The 20181-nt window shown below is 59.3% G+C and overlaps 1 protein-coding gene and 1 long non-coding RNA gene across 2 annotated transcripts in view; one reads left to right on the top strand and one right to left on the bottom strand.

Moving 5' to 3' along the window:
* Positions 1-20181, bottom strand: part of Celsr1 (cadherin EGF LAG seven-pass G-type receptor 1) — a 124929-nt gene that overhangs the window by 86060 nt on the left and 18688 nt on the right. The window lies entirely within an intron of this gene.
* LOC120887203 (uncharacterized) lies at positions 2850-4645 on the top strand. The gene is made up of 2 exons (XR_005730297.2): positions 2850-4146; positions 4401-4645. It is a non-coding gene; the product is annotated as an uncharacterized LOC120887203 (long non-coding RNA).

The following is a 20181-nucleotide window of genomic DNA, read 5'->3' as shown; positions in this document are numbered from 1 at the left end:
GGCTCCGTTTGTCCACCCAAGCTGTTTTTACTTGCTGGAAGCTGCCGGGTTTCCTTGGCCAACGCCGTGACAACACAGCAGGCAGGACATGGCTGGCCTCCCGGTGACCACTCACCAGACTCCTCTCTCCTGAAGCCACTGTGGGTCTGTTTGCTCTGGCCCTGGCTGCAGAGGCCACAGGGAAACTCAAAGCCCAGACCTCTTCGGCTGCACTGAGCTCTCCTGTGCCCAGGGCTGGGGGCTGCAGGACTCGGCCACCCCCCCGTGGGCACCCAGGAGGGCACAGCATAGCGGAAACCTGCAGCAAGGACCCATGTCCAGGGATTCACGCTCGCTGGGCGCCAGGAAACGGCATTAAACGTCAGCTCACGTTGCTGAGCTGGGAACGCGACAGGCGTCACCCACCACCCAACGCCAGCGTCACTCACGACCATGGACATCCAGGTACAGGGACAACGGTCCTGCACTCTGCGGCCTCCCGGGTGGGCTTCTGAGCCACTGCTCTCAACAAGCCTCTGGGACACAAACCAAGTGCCCATCAGCCAGGGGCCACCGAGTGACGTAGCGGCCACCCCCGCGATGAAGCACCAGGCTGAGCCAACGGAGTCGCAGCTGCCAGCGTGGATCCTCTCAGCAGCGGCCCGGCTGGGCACAGGTTCTGTTCTGAGTCACCTTCATGTTCCAACAGCTTCACACTCACCAGGGGCCGTGCCCAGGCTCCCCGTCCACACGGCGGCCTCGCCTCTCCTGCCCGCAGCCCGCGGTCTTCAGGTCTCCCAGTCTTTAGTGTCCCTCCCGCCCCAGGACCCCACGCGACACTCAGCCACCATGTTCCCTTGCTCCTCTGGGTGGGACCCGGCAGCCCAAGGGGTGCTGCTCACGCTGCGTGGAGAAGGTGGGGCAGAGGCAGAGTGGCCCACACTCTGCCCTCGGGATGTCCCTCTCCCCGGGAGCGTGGACGGCTGGTGCAGAGGTCCATGCTGCGAGGACAGCGGGCTCCAGCGCCCAGCCTATGTCCAGGTGCCTTCTCCACAGCTGGAGGGTCAGCGTCCCGCCACTCCAACACCCCAAAGGCAGTCCAGTGCACCTTCTGTGCCCACCCTGGGAAGGACGAGTCGCCACACTGTCCTGAGAGGGCAGAGGACACAGGCAGACGGCAGGCCTGAGGCTGCGGGGCCGATGGTGGTGCTTCCTGCGTCACCCGAACCAGGTCGGCAGGGACTTTCCAGGGCCCGGGGTGGGGCCCATGTGACCGTCTCATATGGATGTGACAGTGGCTGGAGGAGGGTGCGGATCTAGTTGTAGCCCAAGTGGTGGGCCCATCCCTGGGGACTGAGGGAGGTGTCACAGCTCGGCTTCCAAGGAACTGACAGCCCCCAGGGTGGGGGGACAAGGACCAAACCAGTCTTGAGGCCAGGTGGCGCCCACGGAGTCAGGTTCAGAGGAGGAGGAGGACGCACCTCGGGCAGGGGCCACAGGGTAGCCTCCGTCTTAGGAGGTGACGGTGAAGGTTCTGAAGGTGGCTGGTATGATGGCGGCACGGCAATGTGAAAGATCAATGCCACTGTCTGTCCCTGTGGAAGTGGCACGTTCCATGTCACATAAAGCCTGCCACCAGTAGAAGTAAGTAAACGCAGGTGAAGATCCCTAAGGCCTGGTTTGTCACTCTCACGGTTTGATCTGGAATGTCCCTGAAAGCTCCTGTTAAAAGCCTGGCACCCAACGCGGCACGGCCCAGAGGTGGCCTCAGGAGTCACTGGACCAAGGCTCTGACCTCATCAGGGATGAACCCCTGGGGCTGCAGGGACTCCTGGGAGGAGGGTCCTAGCTGGAGGGAGCGGGTCGCTGGGGCCTGTCCCGAGCCTCTTCCTGGCTCCTCTGCTTCCCGCTGTCGGGAGCAGAGCTGCTTCCCCCGCTGCACCCTCCGCCCTGACGCGTTCTGCCCTGCGGCCAGCCTCGGACTGGAGCTCCAAACCACAGGCCAAAAGAGATCCTTCCCGCTTCAGCGGTTCTTCTCAGTGTTGTGGTGACAGTCGGGGAAAGCTGACTGACACACACTACCACATCACTTCAATAAATCACGCCGTCACCAATGACGTCAACTCAGAAAGGGTCTCTCCTGGTTTGTGTGAGAGTAAAGCTGGTCTCCGTGGAGTCAACACCGAGTTTGGAATCGACCCCATAAAAAACACAGCTGGTCTTGCCTGTACTTGACGGAACCTTCTAGAAGCCCGAGATCATAACAGGCCCCCTACCCCACCGTGGCCAGTACAACCCCAGCTACAGGAGCTGTGGGCCGAGACTCGTCTCTTGCCAAGAGACAGAACTTCCAGCTAAGAGTCAGGGTGGTTCCTCAAAAAGCTCATCGCAGAGCTGACGTATGGCCCAGAATTCCACCCCTACGTGCAACTTAAAAGAATAAGACTCGTGGACACAGAGACACCTCAGGAATGCTCAGAGCAGCACCTTCAGATGGCCAGGAAGTCGAGAGGGAAATGTCCATGGGCAGGCGCAGGGCTGGCCATCTGGTCCACACGGGGCGGGGGGAGGGAGGCTGTGGAAGTGCTCACACCTCCTCTAGAGCTGAGGGGACACGGGCACTCGGAACGGAAGGGCCACGTCCACAGGATGGCCAGAGAGGGGTCTCCACAGAGGCGGGAAGCAAAGAGAAGAAGGGCGGAGGGCTTGCAGCCTGCGGGTGGCCCAGGGGCGGCTGCGTGACACTGGGGAGGGATGTCCCAAGTGTGTTGGCTGTTCCCCTTGATGGCACTTTATCTCAAGTGAATCTCCTCTCCTTTTAAAAAGAGGGGCACCGCTGCTCTTAATAAGAACGCCTGGGTTTTGCATGAGATCACTCAAAAGGCGAGGGCCGTGCTGGAAGGCATTTCAGAATGACTTCCTCAAGTCTGGCTGGCCAAGGCAGTCAGAGGAGGGCAGAGGTTGGGCAGGAGGCAAAGCCGCCACCGAACCTGGGCGGTACCCCTCGCTGGCTCTGAAGACCTCGTTCCTGCTCAAGTGTGACGCCAAAGCCCCCACGGTGTGTTCATGCTGTGAACCAGACTCGGGGGAGAAACCGTGCCCGCAGGAACAGGCTGGGGTCACACAGAGCCCCAGGAAGCTCTGGCCATCACAGACATTCACCGCGGGGCAGGAATCTGGAGGTCTGACTGCGCCACGCTCTGCCCGGACGCCAGGCCATCAGCAGGCCGCCTCACGACCCCTGGGGTGGCAGCTGCCGACAGAGCCCTGGCTTCTAGGGCAGTTGGCTGGGGCGGGCACCCCTGAGAGGCTGTCCCCCTGGAGACACCCGGCAGCCTCTCTGGCCTCTACCTAGGAGACGAGAGCAGCACATTCTGTCCCTTTCCCAACGCTGTGCCATGGCCGCTGGGTCAGAACTGCGCCCAGCCCACAGCCTGCCCTCGGGAAAACACAGACTCGGGCTCTCCTAGCTCGAGACGCCTGGGGCCCCTAGTTTAGCACCCCAGCTGCTCCAGGCCACCCAGGGCCTCCACACCTTCCGGCAGTGCTGTCTGGGGCTTCCCTTTGTGACGCTGGCTGGGCCAGCAGGGCGCCCGTCCAGCCCCCTCTTCCTGCCAGAGCCAGAGAGCCCACCTTTCTGCCCTCTCCCAGGAGGGCGGGCCAAGTGCCCCGGGCGGAGATTAAGCAACAATGCGGGCTTCAGAGAACAGTGAGCGCCTGGTTCTGAGCCCAGTGACGCCATCCAGCAGGACAATGTGGCCCTGAGCACCTGCCAAGGGACAGCCCATATGCTCTCCACCCAGACAAGTCGCAGAGTGCTGTCAGCCCAACAAGGAAGGGGACGAAGGAAAGACGGGGCTAACAAGCCGCCAACCAGCCCCCGCCCAGCCGCCGTGCTCCGGGCCCTGGGGGTCCGCGAGTCTCCATTCACTGCAGCCCAGAGCCCAGCTGGAAAGGGCTGCGTCTCTGATCCAGCCCCAGACAGGTGCAGAATCCTCCACCCAAAACCCTGTGAGCAGGAGGCCTGGAACTGAGAGTTCTGGAAGCCGGGACAGGACAGGCCGACCCCGACATCGCACAGGACCCAGGCACTGAAATGCTGACCTTCCTGCAGCAGATGGTGCACTGCCTGCAAAGGATGGGAACAGGGCCACCGGGACACCTGGTGTAGGTGGCTCAACTTTTGGTACCAGGGATTCAGCCCGGGGGCGCTTAACCACTGAGCCACATCTCCAGCCCCCCCCCCTTTTTTTAACTGTTTAACTTAGAGACAGGGTCCACTAGGTAGCTTACGGCCTCGCTGAGTTGTTGGCTTTGAACGTGCCATCCTCCACCTCAGCCTCCCGAGCCACTGTGGCTGGCCGAGGGGGGTCATGTTTTGCTGTCAAATGGATTTTTTCAGAACCCCCTTTGGTTTTCAGGGCACCTGGATTCGGAGTGGCAGATAAGGGCTGCAGACCAGCATCTCTTCGGAACAATCCAGGCAGCCAAGACGAAAAGCAAAGGAAAATAAAGGGAAGTTCCCTGGGTGGCAGGAGAGGTGGCCCGGGAGGCACAGGGCGCCTGCTGGGGTGCACGTCTCCGCTGTGCTCCGCGCCCCACGTCGGGCTCAGGCGCTCACGTGTTTGAATTATTCAAAACAACAATAAAAATTCCTTAGGTGAAATGGGCGGTGGACCAGAGGGTGACGAGGAGCGGGAAGAGGAGGGGCGGGCTCTGGCCTGAACAGGGACACTGTTCTGGGGGCGGTGGGGCGGCCACTCATCTGGGGGCGGCACGAGTAGTCTAAAGGACACGGTGGCTTTAAAAAACCACCACAGGTGCTACGACGTCCTCCCACCTGCAGATGAGATCTGTGTCCCCTTCCCCTGCATCTGGGTGGGCTTGGGGAGGCCACCAACCGAGGAAGGCCGGGTGTGACCCCAAAGCTGAGACAGAGAAGGCCGGTTGGTTCCCCCGGGCTCCCCGACACTGGCTCCTGACGCTCCCTCTCAGGAGCCAGCGGCCACCCTGCGAGAAGCCCAGGTCCCCAGGAACTGCTGGCCAGCAGGCTCACTCCCCACCAAGCTCCAGGCCTGCTGCAGGGGGACTCTAGACGGGGGTTGGGGAGGGGCCACATCGTTTCTATAAAGGACCAAGCAGAAAAGTGTGTGGCCATGCAAACGGCCATCCTGGACAAGCCCCTGGACAGGCGTCGCTGGGTGATGATCAAACATGTAGGGAACAGGCCAGCGTCCAACCCCGTCCAGACCACTCCACCCTGGCCATTCCAGCCTGGCTGCCATTCACTTCATCCCCAGAGAAGTCCCCAAATGTCGGGCAGCAGAAGCAAGATGTCCCTGTTGTCCCTGACAGCAAAATCCAGGCAGAGCGGACGCAGGTGCTTCAGGCCAGGTGACGGACAGCCATGGCTCAGGGAGACTCACATGCAGGAGGGGACCAGCCAGGGCGCCCTCCGGGGTCCTGGTGGAGATGGCTCTGGGGCGTCAGGCTGGTGCCCAGAGCCTGACCAGGCAGAGCAGTCCAGTCAGGTACCCAGGGATGAGGCAGTGGGCGAGACACCAGGAAGAGGGAGACAGCGGGAGGGGCTGCGAGGTCTGAACCCAGGAGCCTGGGCACGGAGGGCAGGGAGGCCGCAGCCTCGTGGGGCCATGAGGAGCTGTCCAGATCAAGCATGGCCCATCCTCCGCTACCTGGGCCTCTGTTCCCACCCCTGGGACCAGAAGCGCGGGGGTTGCTCTTTAGTTAAATATTTGCTAAGAAAATTCCAGCCCTAAATTTCAAGAGACCGACTTAGCATGACATTCGAGGAGTCTGGATTATTAACCCGACACTTGTGGAGGAAACGAGAGAGAACGAGACCCCACCCCACCCCCACCGCTCCAGGGACTGGGGTGGCCCTGAGTGGGCATCCCTGCTGGTCCTCAGAGGGCGGCCAGGGCTTGGTGTGGCCCCCACTCACTTCTCCCAGGCCACCCCCTCTCCACTCCAGATGGCGGAACAGGTCCCAGAACTCAAGGCGGGAACAAAACCCTATCCCACCTCGCGGGGTCTGGGCCCCACCTGCCCACTGCGCTCTGTGGTTCCTGGGCGCCCGGCCCGGGACTTTGTCCACCCGCTCCTTCCCCTGAAACTGACAGCCAGCAGACTGGCCCGCTGCGCACAGGGAGGGGCCGCCAGGCCTGGGGGCAGCTGGAAGGGGGGTCCAGGAGAACACGGGAGCTGAGGCTGACTGTCCCCCCCAGCTCCCTGCCCAGGAGTGCTGGGTCTCGAGGGCCTGCCTGAGCCTTCCCGTGTCCTGCCCTGCCACTGCCCAGCTGCAGGCCTCCCCTGCACACCTGAGCACCTGTGTTTACTGACACCGAGTGTGCACTGTGCACTGAGGGCGGCCTGGCCACCCTGCCCCTCCTCCACGCACACCCCCCACCCTGCACTCCCACCATCCCAAGGAGAGACCAGCTCCAGAGCCCCCCGGGCTGGAGCCGGGGTCTGAACAGACTGAGCAGAGGTGCTGGGGACGACCTCACAGTAGCAAACAGCCCCTCCGAGCTCCCCAGGGCCTCTCCCCAACACCGTGCTCCCTGCACCCTCAATCACTCATGATTTAAAACTATTTGGTGCAAAGACCTTTTTTTTAAGCTTTGTTTTATTTATTTACTTGTTTTTGTGAGGTGCTGAGAAAGCGCTCTCCACTGAGCACAACCCAGCCCAGAAAGTTCTTCTGAAGATCCTAATCTGCAACCTAAACTCAAAGGCACGCTAATTGAAAGTGTCGTCACTCATTAATTCAACAAATATGTGCACCCTGCGTGTGCCAGGCGGAGCACCCAGGATACCCCGGGGAAAACCAGTCTTGCCCTATAGGTGTCCTTCCTGGTGGGCCAGCACCGTGTGGTCAGCGTGTGGGGGTGCCGTGCGGGAGGGGCGTCCCGGGTGGGGGAGGGGCACCAGGGTGGGACCGCCACCGGCTGAAGACGGGACCTACTGTGGCCTGCACCTGCTGGGGCTGGAAGTCTGCTCCTCTCTTGGAACCGCGTGACGCTGGGAACTGTGGGGGTCCCCCAGACGGCACCCAGAGCCAGTGCTCTGTGGGAAGCCCGCGGACAGGGGAGAGGTGTAGGGTGAGAGGCAGCCAAGGCCTCCCTGCCCCAGAGCCCTGGTCTCAGGTGGGGGAAGTACCACCCACGCAGCCTGTGTGCACACGGGCAGGCACGTGTGTGTGCACCGCAGGCCCTCAGGCGAGCGCGTGTGAGAGAGTGAGCTGGGGCCATGGCTTGAATCACTGCCCCGGGGTCAGGACTCAGCGCAGGCTGGGAGAAGGCGGCCGGGCAGCCCCACCTGAGCAGCCCCACCTGGGCCTGGATGAGGGACCGGGGAGCGCTCCCTGCTCCAGGTGGACACTTCCCAGAACCGACTCTTCCTGCAGGACGGCAGTGCCCTGCTCCTGTGCGGCCACTGGGTAAGTCGCAGGTCCCGGAGCACCCACTCGCCTTGACCAGGCTGGGCCCTCCCTGCTGGGTACAGTGACCTCATGAGTAACTGCCAGTAACATCCAAAGTGACGATTATGCTCAGTCTGTGACCAGTCTTGGGGACACTTGGGATCTTAAACCAACAAATAGTTGATGTCCCCAATTCACAGCCAAAAATGCTGATGGGTACTTCCTTGGGGCCACTCTTCCTGGCCCATGGCCTGGGCACCCTGCTTTCTGAGCAGGTTGCTTGTACCTGTCACCTCAATCTGCCCACTGACCCTCTGCTCCAGGGCCCAGCACTGTCACTTGTCAGCACCACGCACACTTGCTAGAGCCTGGGAGGAGGCCTGGAGGCCTGGGCCTCTGCCAGGTGCCCCTCCCCCCTGCAGGGTGGGCACTGCTGGTGGGGCCACAGAGTGACCTGAGATGGGGTGGGGCTAGCCCGGCCTCTGTGGGAAAGTCCTCTCTTCTCTGGGGGCTCCAGGTTCCTACAGCAGGGAGCCCTGGGCTGAGGCTCTCCAGCCTGCTCCCGCCCTGCAGGGAGAGCCTCCACTCCTCCACACGAGCCTCAGCCCCAGTGAGAGCTTTCTAGGTGCAAAGGCTTCGGGAGCCCCGGCACATCCACCAGGGCCTGGCCTCCTGCAGCCAGAGGACCCCATGGTGGGTTCCCGGTGCCGTCACGGCTCTCGAGCAGCCCAGACCTGCTCCAGGTGTTGCACGCTGGTCCTCCACAAGGTCCGGCTGCAGGTTTCACTCTGCTGGCTTCTGGCTTCACAGACCCGGTTTGGAGGGTCAGGTGATGTATCGTGCCCACGGCCACCTGGCTGCAAACCCACGTCCACCCAGGAGCTCTGGGCCCTTGCACTGCGCCCAGCCCCTCTGCCTCTGGTGCACAAGGGCATTTTGGGTTGGACCACACTTGCAGGGCAGAGCCTGGGCATGGTAGGACCCTGAGCAGCATCCCAGGCCTCTGCCCACCAGGGGCCAGCAGCACCCCTTCCCCATGATGTGATGACCTCAATGTCTCCAGGTGCTGCCAATGTCTCCAGGGGCAACGTGACCCCAGTTTGAGAACCACTATGCTCAAGAAATCCTGCCAGAAAGTAATTTTTTAAGTTTTTCCTATAAACCAGCGAAAAGGAAAAGGACTGAAAGTCTCTCTGTCCCTTCAGAATTTGCAGACAAGCAAATAAAAGATGTGCAGCACCTGGCAGGCGCCCTGCAAGGGGCAGGGGAAGCCCCGGTTGAAATGCTCCCAGGGACCGCTATCCTGGCAGTGGCTGGGCTTGTGGGAGTGGAGGGGAAGAGAAGGCACTCAGCATGCTGCGACCCGCCATGGCCAAGCTGGCCCTCTGGGGCTCCCCAAGGTGCAAGTGGCCCGGGGCTCTGCACCTGCCCAGGAATGAGGCCGATTTCCCTCTCACCCTCCACCCAGCCTCCAAACAGACGCTCCGCTCCTCACTAGGAAATCCTTCATGGAGTCAGCAGAGCGTGGCCCCAGCCTTGGGGACACTTTGCGTCTTATTTCCATGAACTGCACAGGGAGCTCTGCCAGCCCCACAGCAAGTCCCCTTCCCTCCAGCACCAGCCTCCTGGCCCCGCTCCAGCCAGGCCCCAGATTGACTCTTTATTTCCCTTTTCCATAAGAACCACCCACTTGTTTTAAGGGCCTGTAGCTCGAGTTGTCCGACCTGGACGTATTTTCTTTGAGGTTAGAAACAGGCGTTTGCTAAGAGGACAAAGGATTAAAAAGCAGCTGAAAAGACATGGAAACGTTTAAAATTTCTCTGGGAGAAGGAAAGCCGGCAGGAGGAGACGCTGAAGCGGCCCTGTTTTGTGCAGCAGCAGGCGCCCTGCGCCCCTCGGCCCTCTGTGTGTCCTTGCTCACTGCAGGAAGCGGAGGCACTGGTGGCTTCTCGGGCCTGCAGAGTTCCAGAGTGACAAGCTGGGTGGGGGCTTTGGGTCCACCTCCTGACATCTGGCTACCCAGGTGCCTACAAAAACCAATAGTGACCACCACTGGAGACCTGGCCACGGGCCAAGGCCAGGTCAGGTGGGGGCCAGAGCTCTGCTGCTCCGGGAGGTTGCACTCTCCCACCACAGGGTGCCAAGGCCGTGTGGACCACAGGCCCACCAAGGCCTCATGCTCTTCTTCTGAGCTAAGCTCGGGGGTGACTCTTACATCTTCAAGCACGTGGGGGACACGGGGTCGGAGAGGCAGTCATGGGGAGCAGCTGCCATCTCTAGCTCACAGCTGCCTCTTCAGGGAGACCGAAGCTCGGGCTATGAGTGAGGAGGTCTGAGTGGAGACCCTTCCAGGGTTCTCAGGGATAATGGTGATCCGTTTGATCCATTCACCAAGATGATGCCTGGGAACTAGCTGGGAAAGATGAGCTCCACCCCCATGGAGTGTGCATCGAGCAGCCACCGTGGGAGTTACGAGGCGTGGTGCAGGAGCTCCTCAGGCCAGCAGCCAGGCCCTGACGGGCACGCTGGGCAGACGGTATGCCAGGCCCAGAGGAAGAGCAGCCGCAGCCTCGCGTGGTATGCTGTGCCCACAGCCAGTGCCCAGGGAGAGAAGTGGGCACCTGCTGGCCTCAGCATGGCTCCAAGACCATAGACGACTGCTGGGGCACTGGTCCTTTAGATCCTAACGTCCTAAATTCCTAGCTGTTAAAACTGAGCCTGCATAGTGACAGGGCTCTGCCACAAGAGCAGACCCCTCCTGCGTTAGGGCTGGAAAAAGCCTTAGGCCGTGCTCTCTGACCGGCTCACAGGGGTCAGTGTGAGCAGCTTCCAAACACGCTGCATTTGCCTCCCCTGAACATGCTCGCAGGAAGCCCCCTCCCTGTAAAATTCTGTAGCTCAGACCACGGTTCCCATGGAAACCGCATGGTCAACGATGTTACATGCACCACTAAGCTGCAGCATGTTTTCTTGTGAGCAGTCTGTGGAGAACTTACGGGACCCTGATCACCCCAGAAAGGATGCACACCAAGGGCCAGCACTGGAAAGCCATGCTTGAGCTGACAGCCGTTAGCCAGTACTGAAACAGTGGTCAGTCCCCAGAGAGAATGGTGACCCCGAATGGCTAGCACCTCTGCACCTGCCAGAAGCCAACACGGACCTCCCTGGACGAAGCCACACGGCATCCTAGGCCTCATACTAGTCGTAAAATTATGAAAATGCCACGTCTGGCACATGAAAACCACCAGGCACACAAGGAGACAAGACACAGAGACGGCCAGAAGCAGACCACGGGAGCTAGAAGACACAGACATGGGCACCGTTGTCCCCACAGTGTTCCAAGAGCTGAGAGGACCAGGGACCACAGAAAAGAACGCGGCAGGTCCGAAAAGGAACCACAGGAAATTCTAGAACTGAAAACACAATTAAAAACTCGACAGATGAGCTGAAGAATAGAGTTGACTCAGCTGCTAAGAAAATAAACCGGAAAAAAGTCAAAAGAGAAGCTTCAGACCAAGCAAAGTAAGAAAAGGGGTGCACACAGCATCGCCCTTCACTGCATTCACCTCACTCACAGCCTGTGAGTCCCTCCGTTGCGTTACCACTTGACTGACCATATTTCCAGACACACCGAGCCTGTCCTGGGGCTCCCTGTTCTGTCCACCTGCCCAGCCGTCCATAGCTATTCTCTTCATCACACAGCCCCATGGTAGGCCTGGGCACCCGGCCAACCAGCTTCTCCCGTCACTCTTCAAGGCTGCCTTCGCTGGTCTTGGCTGATTTTAGTTACATATAAATGTTAAAGTCAGCTTATTAATTTTTTCAACTTTCCCTAAAAATCCCTTAGGTTTTGATTAATAATGCACTGAACATATACACCAATCTGGGGAGAAATGACATGACTTTACATGACTGAGGCTCTAATCCATGAATATGGCTAAGTCCTCCATCATTTATCTAGGTCTTCTTGAATTTCTCTCAGTTATGTTTTATAGCTTTTTTTTTTTTTTTTTTTTGCAAACCTTTTACTGGCTTTGCTCCTTAATTCCCATTATTTGATATTTGTAACGATTACAAATAAAATATTTCATTTCATTTTCCATTTACTGTGCCAGTAAAAAAAGATTGCCTTGGGTTTTATGGAGTAGGTATCCAGCAATCTTGCTGCGCTCGCACTTACCATCTGCATCATTCATTTACTTATTCCTTCTCATTGTATGTAACCATATCATCTGTGAATAGTAGCAGTGTTTCAATGTTTACAACTTTTTTTCTTGTCTCACCTCATTGGCTAAGATTTCAAAACAATGTTACATACCTGGGATTTAATACAAAGTCTGGCAAATGCAAGACACTAAAGGAGTACTGCAAATGAATGACTTAAATGCTCTCACTGATGTGCCAGAAATGAGCTAACTCATCACCCACAGCAAGCTGGTCACCACAAGTCTCTGGGCGAGACTTAGTTCTTGGGACTTCATGGAAGAAGGTCCTAATCCTGCTTGTCAGCAAATGAAGCAGGGACTACCCAAGACCTGAGAGCTGGGGGAGAAATAACAGGGGAAAGAGAAAATAATTGAAGGGAAGAAATAATACCTACATTATTTGGAATCAGTACGGCAGCTCTCCTGGAGAATGAACTGGAAAACTAACTTCCAGGTTCTGATAGGGCGGTGGGGTGCAAAAATCATCAGATAAAACATCCAATACTTTTCAACACTCAGCAAGAGTCAGGTGGAAAATGAGACAGCGGTGAAACCCATAAAATTCCGAGAAAGGAGCCTAAAGTGCGATCTGAATGTGAGGAACGTGCTTTAGTGATATTGGCAGAACTGAATCTTTCCAGAGCTGCTGAGGGAGAACCTGCCCGAGCCCCTCTCCCAGATTCTGGTGTTAGCAAGCCTTGGTGCTCCTTGGCTTGGGGTGCCCCACCCATCCCCATCTCACCCCCATCTTCACACCTCCTCCCCCTCTCTCCATGTTTCTCGGACTTCTGTCCCTTAAAAGGACTTGCCATTGGATTTACGGCCCACCCCAGTCCAGGATGCTCTCATCTCCAGGCCCTCGGCTTACATAAATCTGCAAAGATCCTTTTTCCAAATGAGGTCGGATTTACAGGTTCTGGGTGGACATACCTTGGAGGGCCACTATTCAACCCACTACCCAAAGGAATTCGTAAGCCCAATGTCATTCTCACCAAAACTCCTACAGGATTTTCTCTTTGCACTAACTAGACGTTTATAATGTACTCATTAAACTCACACTGAAAAGAGTAGCCATAAGAGTAACGCAAGAAAACTGAAAAGAACATCCACAGGAATCGAACACCACCGGCTTTTGGAATATGCTAGAAAACAACGGTAAAGTAGGTAGAGCAGTGTGTGCGGCAGGACACTGCAACATGGCAAGAGGCACAACACATTAAAGTAAGACAGGAAAGAGTCTGACCCTCTGGGGTTTGGAAATGCTAATCCCCATACCTGAAACCAGGAAGGAAGATTCGGACGGGGGAGCTGTCAGGCCCCAGAGGAAACAGAACAGCCAATAAAAGAAGCCCACCCAAGGGAACCAGAGACCGGGAAAACCAAGACCTGGCCTGCTCTGCCCATCAGATGGGCAAAGTTCAGACAAAGATAACATCAAAGTTGGGGAAAAAGCAGATTAACGAGCTCATGTCCCAGGGGCAAGATGTCCACTAGGAAAACAGTCTCCGAAGGCAGTTTGGTGATTCGACCCACAGTTCAACATGACGTACCATCGAGGCAGCAAGTCCACCTCTACAAACCTGCTTTCAAGACGCCTCAGCATGCAGACACCAAGTCATCTGTCCCACTGATAGCCACCACTTCTCAGCCTCCTCCCTCCCAGTCCATGGGAGCTGGCAGGGGCTGTGACCCGGTACCCAGGCAGCCAGGCTGCGCTCCTGGCCATTCCCAGCATCTCTCCGTCCACATCTGAGACTCCCAGGGCCAGGTGCCATGACCCTGCCAGGTGCTGGCGCAGCCTCCTGCCTCCTCATTCCTCCAAACGCACCAGGTCCCAAGGGTGACCATGGTCACCTCAGCCGCCCGTCCACCGCCCTGGACATCCACCTCCGCCCTCTCCTGGCTCTGCAGTGGCCTCTCCCTCCAGCCCAGGCACAGAGGCCCCTGTCTTCCTGGCCAGCTCAGCAGGATGGCCGGGCTCACTGCGAGGAACCTGGTGCTCCGGCTTCAACTGCCTGCTGCAAATGACCTTTCCTGTGTAGCCGCTCACAGTCCCCTCCCCCCAAGGCCCGAGATTACACTTACAGAGGTGGCGGTAACCATGGAGACTGGCAGCCCAACACGGCTGCGGAGGGTTGATGGGTAACCAGGGGGACAATGACAGCCCCTCGGTGCTTATTCAGATGAGGGGGGCAGGCTGAATGGGAGCCCAGCACAAAGGCCACTGGCAAAATGACGCAGGCTCCAGAAGCTTCCAAAGGGGTGTAAATGACACCCATAACTCTCACAAAAGAAGGGGGCCCACACGGGCCCACACCTGGGCTTCTGATCTCCTGGGGCATTTACAACAGGGCTTCTGTCCCACGTCACTTTTCTTAAAAAGTACTTTATAACAACTCTCGGGTCCATAACTGGGCCTTCAACTCTGGTCTCCAAAGGAAATTCACCAGGGCGTCCCGCAGCCCTGGCTTTCGGAGGAGGCTGAGCTGTCCTGGGGCACACCTGTCCTGCGGGCACACCTGTCCTGCGAGCACACCTGTCCTGGGGCACACCTGTCCTGCGGGCACACCTGTCCTGGGGGACACCTGTCCTGCGGGCACACCTGGGCGGGCTCCCAGCAGAGCTGGAGATCACCTGCAGGTGCCAGGCACCCAGCTCCCTGGCTCCAGGCCCCCTTCCCTGCACAACTAAGATGTACACTTTTCAAAGATCCGACACGACCCCTTGCCATGTGTCCCCCTCAGATTAGAAATGGCCAAACAGTCCTCCCGAGAACTGGGAGAGCGGCTCCCCACAGGAACGGCCAAGTGTTCTGGATCCGTGGCCACGAGCTTCCCTGGGCTTGACGGGAAACGAAGAAAAACCAGGAAGTGGCGGGGGAGGCCTGCGGGGGGCCAGGGAGGGCCCTCCTGACCCAAGGAGCAGGAGAAACCGTCCCCTCCCCGTCCCCTCTCCCCCGTCCCCTCTCCACCGCTGGCTTGGCAGCCGTCCCACAGAAAACCACGTTTCACTGTAAACCGGCCGTGGGACCACAGCCACCAAGGGCAGCTCCCCAGGCCCTGGCCCTGCTCCGCAGACACCCGTGGAACAGGTCCCACCGCCCGGCTGTCACAGGAGGGAACCAAGTTCCCAGAGGCTGAGTGACAAGCTCCAGGTCACCAGGCAAGTGACACCCAACCTCAGAATCACATCCCCACGACCTCCTGCCCCTCTGCCTCTGTCTTTTAACAGCAGACAGACCGGACCTAATCAGGAGCAAGAAGTTTGTAAAGAACACGTGCTCCGTAAGGGGCGTCCCTGAGGGGGACATCCAAACTCTGACTTGCTGGGAACCACTGGAGTGTCACGTTGGCACTCAAGAAGCTTCAGATTTGGGAAATATTTCAAAATTTGAAAAACTCCAAAACCTGCAACACTGACCCCAAGCATTCTGGGTAAGGGGGACAACTGACTGCACCCCAGGACTTGACCGGCATCTGAAAGGCTCTAGGCGAAGGGCCACCCCAGGTCCCGGCCAGGGCAGGCCCCCATCTCTGTCCCTCTCTCTCCAGTAACACAAGTGGCCTCGATGGGAGAGTCTCAGCAAAACCAAGAGGATCAAGAGACAGGGCCTAGGACCCCGCAGGCTCAGGGCCTGCACCCAGGACCAGTGGCACTCGGGACGCTGACGGCCAGTGAGCTCATAGCTGATGCTCTGCTGCTCTCCAGCCAGGGGACAGCTGACCTTGTGCCCGGGAGCAGGGGGCCCTCCCTGCCACCCTCTCCTCCCAGATGTTACCACAGAAGGGGAGCCAGGACGCAGCGTGTGTGTCCTAAGGACAGTCTGCCTGGGTGGGCAGTTAGCCTGAGGCTCCTGCCCGCTTTGTCCCTCAAGGCGCGAAGGACGCGGGGAGGACCCAACAGATGTCCCACCCCTGGGACGACTGGAAGCCTCTGAGACCTGCCAGAGCGACAAGATTAACTGTGGGTCCAACAGACCAGAGGCTGGGCAGGGGCTCGTCACTACTCCTCCCTCTTCCCTGTGGTCCTCCAGTGGCCGGCGAGGGCTGTGTCACAGTCCCTGTGGTAAGAATAGAGGACTCAGCTCTGCAAGGTCACACTAAAGCACGGACAAAAAAGACCATCTTCCCACCACCAGAAATATCTAAGACTGACACGGTGAGGTACAAAAGAGGTCACAACAAGTTAAATAAACATGAAACTGGGAGAAACATACATGGACAGGAGCTAAGCAAGCTGACTGAACAAGTGGATCAGCAAGTCACAGAGAGAGAGAGAGAGAGAGAGAGATAGCCCAATAAAGAAGCCAAGAAAACTGTGCACTGTCCCTAAAGAGAGGCATGCAGAACAAAAAAGGTAGACAGCTACTTAAAGGTCGATGATTAGAAAACAGCAGAAAGATTTCTCTCTCCAACAATGGAGAAAATATCAGGGAGGGGTCTTCACACGCTGCTGGTTCTAGAATAAATCACCACACACTGTCCTTGGCCCGGCCAGGTCATCAGAAGGTGTGCGAGCTCTGGTGGCAGTGTCCCCCCGACACACACACCGCCTCCGGGAGCCTGTGACTCAGAAGAGCCTGGAAGCCACTCGGCTTCACAACGCTCCACACCAAAGACCCAGGGAACAGACAGGGGTCCTGACAGTGGGCCGGTGACAGAGCAGGAGAGGCAGGTGGTCCAGCCAGGACGGAGTGCACCGTGATACAGGGTCCCAGCCAGTCACGCCTGCGGCAGATGGGACACCAGGGACACCCTGGGAACTCGGGAGGGGACCTGACGGTGGGTTCTGCTTCACGCACTTCTGGGTGGGGAAGTTACGTAAGATGGCTTTAGGGTCTTGACTAATGAAAGTCTTAAGGACTTTTTAAAGCAAATCTCTGCCACCCAGTCTTGCTCCTTTCAAAAAAGTGAATGAGTCAATCCACCAGGCCTCACTGGGGACCACCGGGGGCTGGAAGGCTCTGCCGAGCCCCCGGGCAGCCCCCGGGCACACTAGGGCTGTGGCCACCCAGCACCCTGCGGGCTCCCTAGCTCTGGCCACGGTGGCAAGCTGCACGGGGTGCTGACCGTCCAGCTGGGCAGAAGTTTCTGGGCAGCAGGCCGCTCTGCCTTGGAGGACGCCTGAGTTGCAGGGAGCAGGTGCTCCCAGGGTCTGGCCAAGGAGCAGGGGGCAGGGCGGGGAGGGGCCAGGCTGGCTGGCTCTGCTTTCCCTCTCCTGTCAGCTGCGTCCTGCCCGCCCCTCGGCCTGCCCGCCCTCCTTGCCCTCCCCGACAGCCCTCCATTGTCCGGCATTTCTCACAAGCCTGGCCCCGCCCCACCGAGGGACCTCGCTGACTTGCCAAATTCCAACTGTCCCTCAGGCCCCTTCAGAGTGGCCTCCAGGCTCCTCTCTCCCCTCCGCCTGGGCATCCCTAGAGACTGTCCCCCCCATGGCCACCCCGGGGGGCTCTCCGGTGGCCACCCCGACTCCACAAGCCACTCACGGCCCCTCTGACTCCCAAGGCTCTGCAGGCTCCCCCTTTGGAGGGAATCTAGAAATGTCAGGTTTCTAAGGTTGAGCCGTCCGGGGGTTTGTCAACACATGTCCCCTCGGTGACGGTGACGGGAAGCACAGAGGCACCTGCGGGTGAGGCTATTTTTAAACACCGAGTTTTCCGTGCCTGAGAACCCGGGGCGGATGAGCAGCTGTGCAGGCTCAGCTGGAGACTCCCACAGCCCCCTGCCCTGGGTGCGGGCCTCCCACCACAGCTCCCGAATCTGCCCAGGCAGGACGGTGCTCGGCTGGGCTCTGCTCTGACACCTGGAGCCCCCGTCGGGCCCTTTGGCAGCACCCCACCTGCTCTGGGTGAACAGCTGGGGGGATGTAGAACCCTGCTGCCCCGTGACCAAGTCCTGGAGGGGACCTGATCCAGCCAGGGCCACAGACGCCACAGGAAGGGGTGGAGACGCAGCCTTCAGGTGGGCACTGCGTGACCCATGGCACCTGCCATGGTGGCCCCGTAGCATCCTTCCACAGATGAGAGGGGGCTGGCGGCAGGGGGCACACCCCAAGCCACACAGCCAAGTGGGGTTTGGCCCAGCCTCCTGCCTACCAGGAACCCACAGGCTACAGGTGGCTCTGGCCATGATCACTCTGTGCTTCACAGTGCCCCGGGCCAACTCCACCTGTCGTCTGTATTGAGACCCCCAGAGCTTTCCTCAAGGCCTCCTGGGTGCTGGGGACTGTGCCAGGCCCAGGAAGGGGCTTCCCTCAACATACAGTCCAGCTCTGGGGCATGGGTGACATCCGGAGAGGTTCTGGGTGGTCCCCGCTAGGTGGCAGGTGCTACCGGCCTCTACGGTAGATGAAGGCAGGAACACTGGTCAGCATCCTGCAGTGCCCAGGAAGGCCCGCCACAGAGATCCACCCAGCAGGCACAGTGCTAAGGGGCACCCTGCTTGAGACGGAGGGCACACAGTAGGTCCTTTACTGACAGGCCCATCTGGCGAGGAACAGGGACCCAGAGCACCCTCCCCCCTCCACGCAGCCTGATGCCCACTGGCAGAACTGGGCCTCACGCCTCCTCCTGCACTGAGGGCACCTCAGGGCTGTGGGCACAGGGTGGGGAGGAGGGTGCTCCCACCAGGGGGCTGGAGACAGCGTGGAGGTGGGGGCTATCTCTTTCCAAGGCCAAAGGGACAGAAAATGAGAGGCACACAGAACACTGGCTCTAAAACTAGGGAGCCGGGCTAGCTCTGAATCCTCTGTGTCCAGCAGGCGAGCACAGCCCATGGGGCACCCTCGGAGTCCATCTCTGGCCATTAGGTGAAGTCGTACGAGTGAGGGTCTTCCCGTGTGATACCCACGACGTTTAAAGAAGGGCTCCAAACTGAGCTCCTCGTGAGAGGCAGAGCACTGTGGCCAGGCTTCCCGGGGGTAATTAAAGAGAGCCAGTCCCACAAGCAGTCCTTGAGGGCCCATTGTCCTCAGACAAAGGGCCAGCTCTTCAGCGGAGGGCCCCAGAGGTGCCTCCAATGAGCTCAGGGTGGCTCGTTGCCATGACAACCCCTGTGCCCACCAGGGCCTGGAGGGCAGCCGGCTCGGGAACAGCCCAGGTGCTGCCAAGACCCGTCGGCCCCACAGTGACTGCCCCAGAGGATGGAGAGGCTGCGTCCACAGACCAACAGCCAGTAGGGACTGTCTCTGGGCATGGGGACGCCTTGCTGTCTGTATTTTGGTACTAGAATATTCTAGAGTGAGCACATTTACCTTTGGGGACAGAACAGACAGACTATAAGTAACTTCACGACACAACATAAAGCTCAAATGGATCAACACCTCGCACTGCGCTTCTTCAGCGGGCGCCTCCAGCTCTGTTCTTACTTGGATGCACACAGCGCAGCCAGAGCCAGCTGGATGCTCCCCAGGCCAAGGGCAACTCCAGCACGCTGGACCAGCCCTGCAGTGTGAGGCTGGCGGACTCACAGCTGGCGGACTCACGGCAGGTCTAGCCAGCTGCTTGGTGGCCCCTCCTGCCACACGCACTCTCCCAAGGCCGTGAGACACCAGCAGGGACCGGCGGTTTGTAGGGGCAGCCTGGCTCTCCCAGCAGCACAACGTGCAGCAAGTCCCCCGCCTGTGCTAGCCGCTATTAGTCAGGCTGACTGTCGCGGGCTTGCTGCCCTTCATTCAGTCAACAACACTGGGGGCACCTTGACCTTGGGCCAGGCTCCTGCAGCGCAGGTACCCAGATCCCAGGACGTGAGTGACTCCTCACAGTGCCCCATGCCCTTCGGGGCTGCATGGGGTCTCCCAGGGGCTGTGCTGAGGGCAGGAGGGTCAGGATTGGTGAGGGGGCCCCTCCACCAGGATGAGTGGCCTTTACAGCTGACGTGTGACACCAGCACAAGAGTGGTCAGACACATTGACGGCCTCTGTGCTCACTGCTCAGCTGGACACTAGGAGCGTCCGCTGCTGGGCTGCATGACCCTGAGGAGGCTCATCTTTTACTTCCCCCAGCGCCAGCTCTTTCAATTCCACCGGGAGCCTTCACCCGCTGCCTCCAGGGCAGCCAGCAAGTCCTCAGGACGTCACTGGGTCCTGGGTCCCAGCTGCCAGGAGCCTTGCCTCACCCTGCCCAGGGCCCTGCTGCCAGGGCTCCGAGTGGGACGACCGTGAACAGTGGTGAGAACGCAGCGCCCATGCCCCGCTGGCGCCTCACCTGTCCAGCGTCCCAGTGACCAGCGGATGACCAGGCCACTGGGACGGGGAGTGACGTCCCTGAGCTGCATCTCCACAGCGGCCTCCCAAGATCCCTGGGCCCGCGTGGGGCTGCAGACCAAGGCTGCAGCGGGGAGCCGGACACACAGGGGGACACCAAGCAGCAGCGATGCCACCTCGGACAGCCCACAGTGGCAGGGAAGAGCGTCTGGCATGGCTGAGGGCAGGACTCTGCAATCTGCCAGGCTCGACCCCTCCACAGGATGCTCAGTCCAACCTGCATCCCTGTCCGCAGCCAGGTGCCCAGAACGGGGACATGGGGAGGTCTGCAGGGAGGCTGGGGACGCCAACAGG

Source organism: Ictidomys tridecemlineatus, chromosome 6, assembly GCF_052094955.1.
Source record: "Ictidomys tridecemlineatus isolate mIctTri1 chromosome 6, mIctTri1.hap1, whole genome shotgun sequence".
Lineage (NCBI taxonomy): Eukaryota > Metazoa > Chordata > Mammalia > Rodentia > Sciuridae > Ictidomys > Ictidomys tridecemlineatus.
The sequence above is the reverse complement of the archived record's forward strand: the minus strand, read 5'-3'. Positions and strand labels throughout refer to the sequence as shown.